The sequence below is a fragment of the Lagenorhynchus albirostris genome, chromosome 21, assembly GCF_949774975.1.
Source record: "Lagenorhynchus albirostris chromosome 21, mLagAlb1.1, whole genome shotgun sequence".
In the NCBI taxonomy this organism is placed as follows: Eukaryota; Metazoa; Chordata; class Mammalia; order Artiodactyla; family Delphinidae; genus Lagenorhynchus; species Lagenorhynchus albirostris.
The window spans coordinates 3,402,081-3,409,718 of record NC_083115.1 but is presented as its reverse complement, the minus strand read 5'-3'; the positions used below and the strand labels follow the sequence as shown (position 1 = coordinate 3,409,718).

Below are 7,638 nucleotides of genomic sequence, written 5' to 3'. Positions count from 1 at the left end.
CCTTATACATTTTATTTTGTTTTCTTGCCTTATTGTACTGGCTAGTAGCTCCAGTACAGTGTTGAACAGAATTGGTGTTGGTGAACTATACTTAATTTTTCAGCTCGTTTTTGCAAATGGTAAACGCAATTGCAAAATAAAATCACTCCAAAATAAACTAAATAAATAGTTACATGACTCCATAAGATTAATGACAAAATCAGTGTAGCTGGAGTATAGACGACTCGCTGTCTATGCTTCAGCCTCTATTTCCCACATATATTTCACCTACACCCAGCCCATAATTTCTGGTGTTTTCCCACAAGCCAATGGTGGCCTAGAGTCTTCCTGCATCTGGGCCACAGCACAGGTGTGAGTGAAAGTGGTTGGTGCACCAAGTAGTCCCATAGGTACAGGAGTGACAAATACCTCTCCCGGCACCACCTGTGATTAGAGGATTTACTGTCCTTAGCAGCTCCTGTCCGAGAGGACTTCATCTACCAGTCCGTCAAAAAAAAGTGTTGGTGTCTTTCAACTGGGAGAGCTGGGAAAAGAGAGCTGAGTGGTTGCTGGTCATCTTCCAGATAAAACCACTGCACATGCACCTCATACGCTAACCAATAAGGTCATGGCAAAGTGGGAACCACCAAAGGGAGGTCTACCAAAGCCACCCAGGCTTATTTCAACAGAACTATTGATAATAATATTTCATTTAAAAATGAAGAATCCCGCAAACACTAAACCAAACTGGGTGCTGAGCCAACAGGCACAAACTACCCCAGCCCTGGGCAGACAGACATGTGTGCCTCTTCATTCTTCCCTGGCACCAGACTTTTATTCATTTTCTCTTGTTGTATATGAGTCAAATATGCAAAAAATTTGGAAGGTGTCTGCAACAGTCAGTATTTATTCTCCATCAACAGCTCGAATATTTTCCATCTCGGAGACTTAATTTTGGTGTAAGAAAAGGAGATGGTGAATGAAGGCCAGGAAATAGAGAAGCCATCAACATCCAAACAGTGGAAACATTTAAAAATTTTTCATTACTCTGTGGGCCTTTAGAACAAGAACAAAAGTGAAAAGAAGCCAATCTCCCAGGCACTGTTGAAAAATTTGGGGGGGGGGTCTGTCTTTCCCATCTGACTAATGGACGTCAGTGAGACAGGAGAAAGCATGAGAGTGTGTGCTTTGGGGCAGGAGAAGGTAGTGTTAAGAGAGGAATTTGTCATCCCCTAAGAATTATTCCCCCAAAGCTATGATGTTCCTTCAAAAGAATTGATGTTTTCCAGTCCACCATAAAACACAAAATTAAAAAAAAAAAAATCTTCTTTCCAAATGTTAAACTATCCATTAGATTGATGCTTGCAGCTCAGCAAGCTGCAGAACAGAGACTAGGATCCCAGAAGGCTTTGCTCCAACTTTCAAGCTTCCCACGGAAAGACTGGAGGTTTACAGCTGGTTTGAGGGGCAAGGAGAGAGGGTGAGGAATAACCCTGGCCTTGGGTGTGATCCAAAGTGATTTCGGGCAGCTGAAATTTTAGAAAAAAATCACTGTCCCCACACCTGCAGAAACATCTTCTTCCCCCTTGCATTTCCCCTGAAACAACGCTTTAGTAGAGTCTTAACACAAAAATAACATGAGTCTTGTAATCCACTCACAGCGCCCAGAGCATCCTCAAGGTTAGCCAGCTGTCTCTGCAGCTCAAAGGGAGATGCTTCAGTTCAAGTCAAGAGCTGTGGACGCTGTTAGCAGGACGAACCCGGGTTTCAAACTAACTAGAGTCAAAAGTCATCAGTGCAAACTTGGTTGATCCCAAACCCACAATAGGTCTTTCATCCTGCATGACGTTAACTTTGGCTGTTGTTACTAAACAGGGAACAAAGGGGAAAGAATGCTGAGCAGCTGAACAATGGCTGTGACTGTTTTCTGGTCATTAAAGTCTTTTTTCAGGTTCTCCGAGGCAGGGCAGCCTCCTCATTTCCACCCTGTTCTCTGACAACTGTGTTCAACACAAGTGTATCTGAAAATCAAAACAGGGGATCTGACCTCAGTAGTTTCCTATTACAGATATTCAGTCAATACGGACCAATCTAGCCCCTCTAGCCCTTGAGTGAGGATGGCTTGTAGAGTGTGAAGAGTTTCTCAACGGATCTTTTCTTACCCAACAGGAACAATACTCTCAGCCCTGGAATCTACTATCAGTGATCCACCGATGTGCTGAGTGACCACGGACAGCAGAGGTGTCTCTCCGAGCCTATGTTTCCTGCAAGCAGAAGACAATGGTTACTGGCTTGGAAAGGCTGAGATTTCCTGCAGGTAGAGGTAAGGATGCTGCTAAGACACTATTAGGGTTACTGCAACCAGCGACCTCTGCCAGATGGTCAGTTCCTGGAGGGCGGTGGCCAACGGCCTCATCCTCGTCTTCACCACATCGTCCAGCATGATTAGAGCCTGGCACACTCTGGAGACCCAGGAAGCATGTCTTCAATTGTGTTCACAGCCGCTTTCCAAAGGGCCGGTGTCACAGCAATGACTGTGCACAGTCTGAATACATTTGCATGTGATTTTTGCCTCCTGACTTCAGTAAATCTCCCCGCTCCTAAGGATGGCAAATTAGATTAAACAGCACAACCATTTTCAAACACAATAGTTTGGACAGGATGCACACAAAATGCAGAACAGATTTCCCAATCAATTTCTCTCATCATCTTTGAGATGGGGAATGGCAGACTGATAAGGAAGCACTTGTATAAACAGGGGGAGGAAGAAAGGGAAGGGTGGGCGGAAGGTAAACAAGCTGAGTGGGGGAATAGAAAAGAAGCAAGCAGATATTTTCATAACTCCCAAAATTTTTCGTTGAAACCTGCCTAATTAGTTCTTCAGCTCTTCCTTAACTTTGGTTCCATGTTGGCTTTTCACGTCGGAATAGACCGAAAGGAGGTAGAGGGAGGGAAGGGGAGGGGTGGAGTTTTTCTTCTCTTTGTACCCTCAGTACCTGGCCTGGAGCCTGGTCCTCGGGGCTAGAGTTTACTTTTATTTTTTAATTAAAAAACACAATTGTTAGTAAGCTTTCACATACAATATCTCAGATTATGGGAAATGCAGTTATTGCCATACTGCCCTAGAACTCTTGCTGAATCTAGCGTGGTGGTGCTGCCAGCTTAACCCCAGTAAGAAAGCTGGGCTCCTTAAAGACAAGCTGGCGGGCAGCAGCTGGGATGCAAATCTGAGGCAGTCTGAGTGATGCTCTTACCAGCCACGCTGCGCTGCTTCCATTGCCAGTGCCTGGAGATCACAGCTCCCAGCCACTTGGGAGAGAGCAAAGGAAATGAAAGATGAAATTGACAGACTCAAGAGCTGAACTCTGAGCAATTGCCTCCCCAGAGACTCAGAATTCTCTGTAATTAACATACCTAGCTGCAAGGAAAGGGATGTGCCCTTGCTTTTGAAACTCATCTGGTAAACTTGAATTAAACCAGGGAGAGGGCGCTGGCTGGTATCCCTGGGGAAATGGGTTTCCAGACTACTAGACACTGGGGGTGAGCTAAGATTCAGAGACACCTGGGCACTGACCCTGCTTTATCTGTCCCCACCCATGAGAGTGTGGCCCTGCTGATGAGTTTGGTGCAAGAACCAGGGGAGCCCCATGTTTGCAAAGGGTCCTCTAAAGCCGTGGTTCTCTCCCGAATACCTGGAGGGGCTTTAGGAACTATTCATGCCTTGACTGCACTCCCAGAGACACCGACTACACTAACCTGGGATACAGTCTGGTATCTGCGCTGTTTGCTTCTGTCTTCATTTTTTTTTTTAAATCTTATTGCATGTGTGAGGCATAGATTTTAAAATGTACACAAGGACAGTACAGTAATTCTCCATCCAAGCCCTGTCCTCAGCCACTCACTTCTCTCAGAGGCAACTTCCAGAGATCATTTTAAAACAGACAAGAAATCATATATATTTATACATAAAATGAAAGTGTAGGGGCTTCCCTGGTGGTGCAGTGGTTGAGAGTCTGCCTGCTAATGCAGGGGGCACAGGTTCGAGCCCTGGTCTGGGAGGATCCCACATGCCGGAGAGCAACTAGGCCCGTGAGCCACAACTACTGAGCCTGCGCGTCTGGAGCCTGTGCTCCGCAACAAGAGAGGCCGCAACAGTGAGAGGCCCACGCACTGCGATGAAGAGTGGCCCCCGCTTGCCACAACTAGAGAAAGCCCTCGCACAGAAATGAAGACACAACATAGCAAAAATAAATAAATAAATAAACTCCTACCCCCAACATCTTCTTTAAAAAAAAAAAAATGAAAGTGTAGCATGCACTGTTCCCCACTTTGCTTTTGCTGTGTTATCTATATGCCTTGAGCCTCCTTGCTTTTTAAAAAGTTTCCCCTATTGGTAACATCTTGCACTAGTGTGGTACATGTGTTACAACTGACGTGCCAATATTGACATGTTACTATTAGCTAAAATCCATAGTTTACATTAGGGTTCACTCCTGGTGTTGTACATTTCATGGATTTTAACAAGTGTATTCATGACATGTATCCACCATTCCAGTGTCACACAGAATGGTTCCACTGCTCTAAACATCCCCTGTGCTTCACCTATTCATCATTCCCTGCCCCCTCACCCCTGGCAACCATAGGTCTTCATAATTTTGTCTTTTCCAGAAAGTCATATACTTGGAATCATACAGTCTGTAACCTTTTCAGATTGTCTTCTTACACTTAGCAATATACATGTAAGATTCTTCCACACCTTTTCATGGCGTGATAGCTCATTTCTTCGTGTAGTTGAATAATATCCTGTTGTATGGATGTATAGCAATTTGTTTATCCATTCACCTATTGAAGGACATCTTGGTTGCCTCCAAGTTTTGGCAACTATGAAGAAAGCTGTTATAGACATCTGTGTACAGGTTTTTGTGTGGACATAAGTTTTGAACGCCTTTGGGTGAATTGCAAGGAGTATGACTGCTGGATTTTGTGCTAAGAGTATGTCTCATTTTGTACGAAACTGTTTTCCAAAGTGGCTGCACCATCTTGCATTCCCACCAGCAATGAATGAGAGTTCTTGTTGCTCCGCATCCTTGTCAGCATTTGATGTTGTCAGGGTTTAGGATTTTGGCCGTTCCAGTAGTTATATAATGCATCTCATTGTTGTTTTAATTTGCAGCTTCCTCGTGACATAGGACATTGAGCATCTTTTCATGTTCTTATTTCCCATAAGTACATAAGTCTTCTTTGGTGACGTGTGTGTTCAGATCATTTGCCCATTTTTAAATTGGGTTGCTTGTTTCTTATTGTTGAGTTTTGAAATTTCTTTGTGTATTTTGGATACTAGCCCATTATCAGATACGTGTTTTGCAAGTATTTTCTCCCAGTCTGTGGCTTGTTGTTTCATTCTCTGAACAGTATCTTTTGCAGAACAGAAGTTTTTCATTTTAGTGAAGTCCTACTTATTTTTTCCTTTTATGGATTGTGCTTTTGGTATTGTATCTAAAAGTCATCACTGAACCCAAGATCACCTAGATTTTTCTCCTGCCTTCTAGGACTTTTACAGTGTTGCATCTTACATTTGGGATGATGACCCATTTTCAGTTAATTTTTGTGAAGGGTACAAGGTCTGTGTCTAGATTCTTTTTTTTAATTTTTTTTTTTTGCATGTGTATATCCAGGTGTCCCAACACCATTTATTGAAAAGACTATCCTTCCTCAGCTGAATTACATTTGCTCCTTTGTCAAAGATCTGTTGACTCTATATACCCAGAAACCTGGGTATTTGGGGGTATCTACCTCCACCCCCAGGTGATTCTAATATGTAGCCAGTGTGTGCATTGTTAATATAAGTTCCTCTGGGAAGGTAATGTAAACCCTGGATATAAAGGGCAGTGGCTTAAGAAGAATCCACCTGCTTTCTTAATTCTGGAGGGGAAAGTGTCACCAGCAGCTGCATGTCCTGTTAAAACCCCAGCTCCAAGGAAAAGCCACCTCGAGGTGTGTTGCCTCTGCTCCTACGTGAACTGCCTTACTTGCTTTAAGAGGAAGAGTCCTAATTAAATAGGTTGGGAACGTATAGTGTGTGTGTGTGTGTGTGTGTATGTGTGCGCGCGCGTGCGTGTGCGTGTGCGTGTGTCTGCGTGTGTGTGTGTCTGCAGCCTCCTCCTTGCAATCCTTAAACACCTGAGATCTGCACAGGGGTTGAGTATGGCCAGGTGCTCTTTAGGGCATGTGGAAAGCTTAGACTGGGAGCCAGAAGAGGCAGGAGAGGAGGACAAGATGAGGATGGAGAAGGGAGAGGATGCAACCTCTCCCGGATGAGAGAAGGTCTCCAGGGCTGTTTCCAGCTAAGGGCTTCATCAGTTCCTGTCAAATCACCCCCTTGGTAGGGATAACATGCAAGAGCAAGGCCCTGGTGGGGAGAATGAAGTCAGGGCTTCGATCCTGGGGGCTTAGGAAGACAGCAGGAAGAACAGGGCTGGGGAAGCAAAGCAGCCTTGGTGCTGGTGGCAGAGCCGAGGGTCTGTAGCCGGAGGCCTGGTCCAGCCCTTGGGCCACCCAGACAGGAAGGACATTACACAGTGGAGAGGGAGCCACTGCCAGGAACTGGGGGAAACTGGGACCAAGGCAGGAGCCAGGTGGGAACCAAGAAAAACCAGGTTGGTCCCTGGCACCTGGCACACAGCTTTCAGTAAGTGTCTGTGGAAATAATGAGTGAACAAATGAATGACTTTGAAGATTTAATCACTTTAAATCACCCTTCCTGTGATCATCATCATATAATATCTCTCCTTTATGGAGTTCACATCCATGCTAGATGGTTGCCTATAGGGTAAATATTATTCCCATATATTATGGGCTGAATCATGTCCCCTCAAAAAGAGATGTTGATATTCTAACCCCCAGGACCTCAGAATGTGACCTGATTTGGAAACAGGGTCTTTACAGAGGTCATCAAGTTAAAATGAGGTCATTAAGATGGGCCATAATCCAATATGATTGCTGTCCTTGTAAAAAGAAGTTTGGTCACAGAAACCGATACACACAGAGGGAAGATGATGTGAAGACACACAGGCCATGTGACTGGAGTGAAGCAGCTACAAGACAAGGAGCCCCAAGGACAGCTGACAACCTCCAGAAGCTGGGCGAGGTGAGGAAGGATTTCCCCTAGAGCCTTCAGAGGGAGCATCGCCCTGACACACCTTGATTTCAGACTTCCGGCCTCCAGAACTGTGAGACAATAAATTCTGTAGTCTTAAACCACCTACTTTTGGGTACTTTGTTACAGCAGCCTGCAGAAACTAATACACCATGTTAAGGTGAAAACAATTGAGGCGGAGTGATATTCTGTAAATCGTCCAGGTTCACCCAGGCAGGAAGGCCCACTATTGCTATTTGAAATACAGTCTTATTTCTCCAAATCTTTCTTCCACTCTACTATGAAAGTGTGTTCTGGATCTCAAGAAAAAGATGTTTCCCAGCCATGTTTGACCAGGCCCGTGTAGACCCAATTCATCATTTCCATCATGATTCTGCAGCCTAGCATAAAGAGACCCTTCTCAGAGGTCAGTACCTCCATAGAACTTATTCCCATCTGATGAGCCACTCCTTCCTGCTCATATAAAAGGAGATCTTCAGTACGACACTTGACCCAATTTCATT

The 7,638-nt window shown here is 44.7% G+C and overlaps 1 long non-coding RNA gene across 1 annotated transcript; it reads right to left on the bottom strand.

Moving 5' to 3' along the window:
• Window positions 1–1,601: 1,601 nt before the first annotated feature.
• On the bottom strand, window positions 1,602–2,573 carry LOC132512684 (uncharacterized). The gene is made up of 3 exons (XR_009538269.1): window positions 2,349–2,573; window positions 2,142–2,243; window positions 1,602–2,000 (listed from the first exon to the last, which is right to left on the bottom strand). It is a non-coding gene; the product is annotated as an uncharacterized LOC132512684 (long non-coding RNA).
• Between the last annotated feature and the right edge of the window lie 5,065 nt (window positions 2,574–7,638).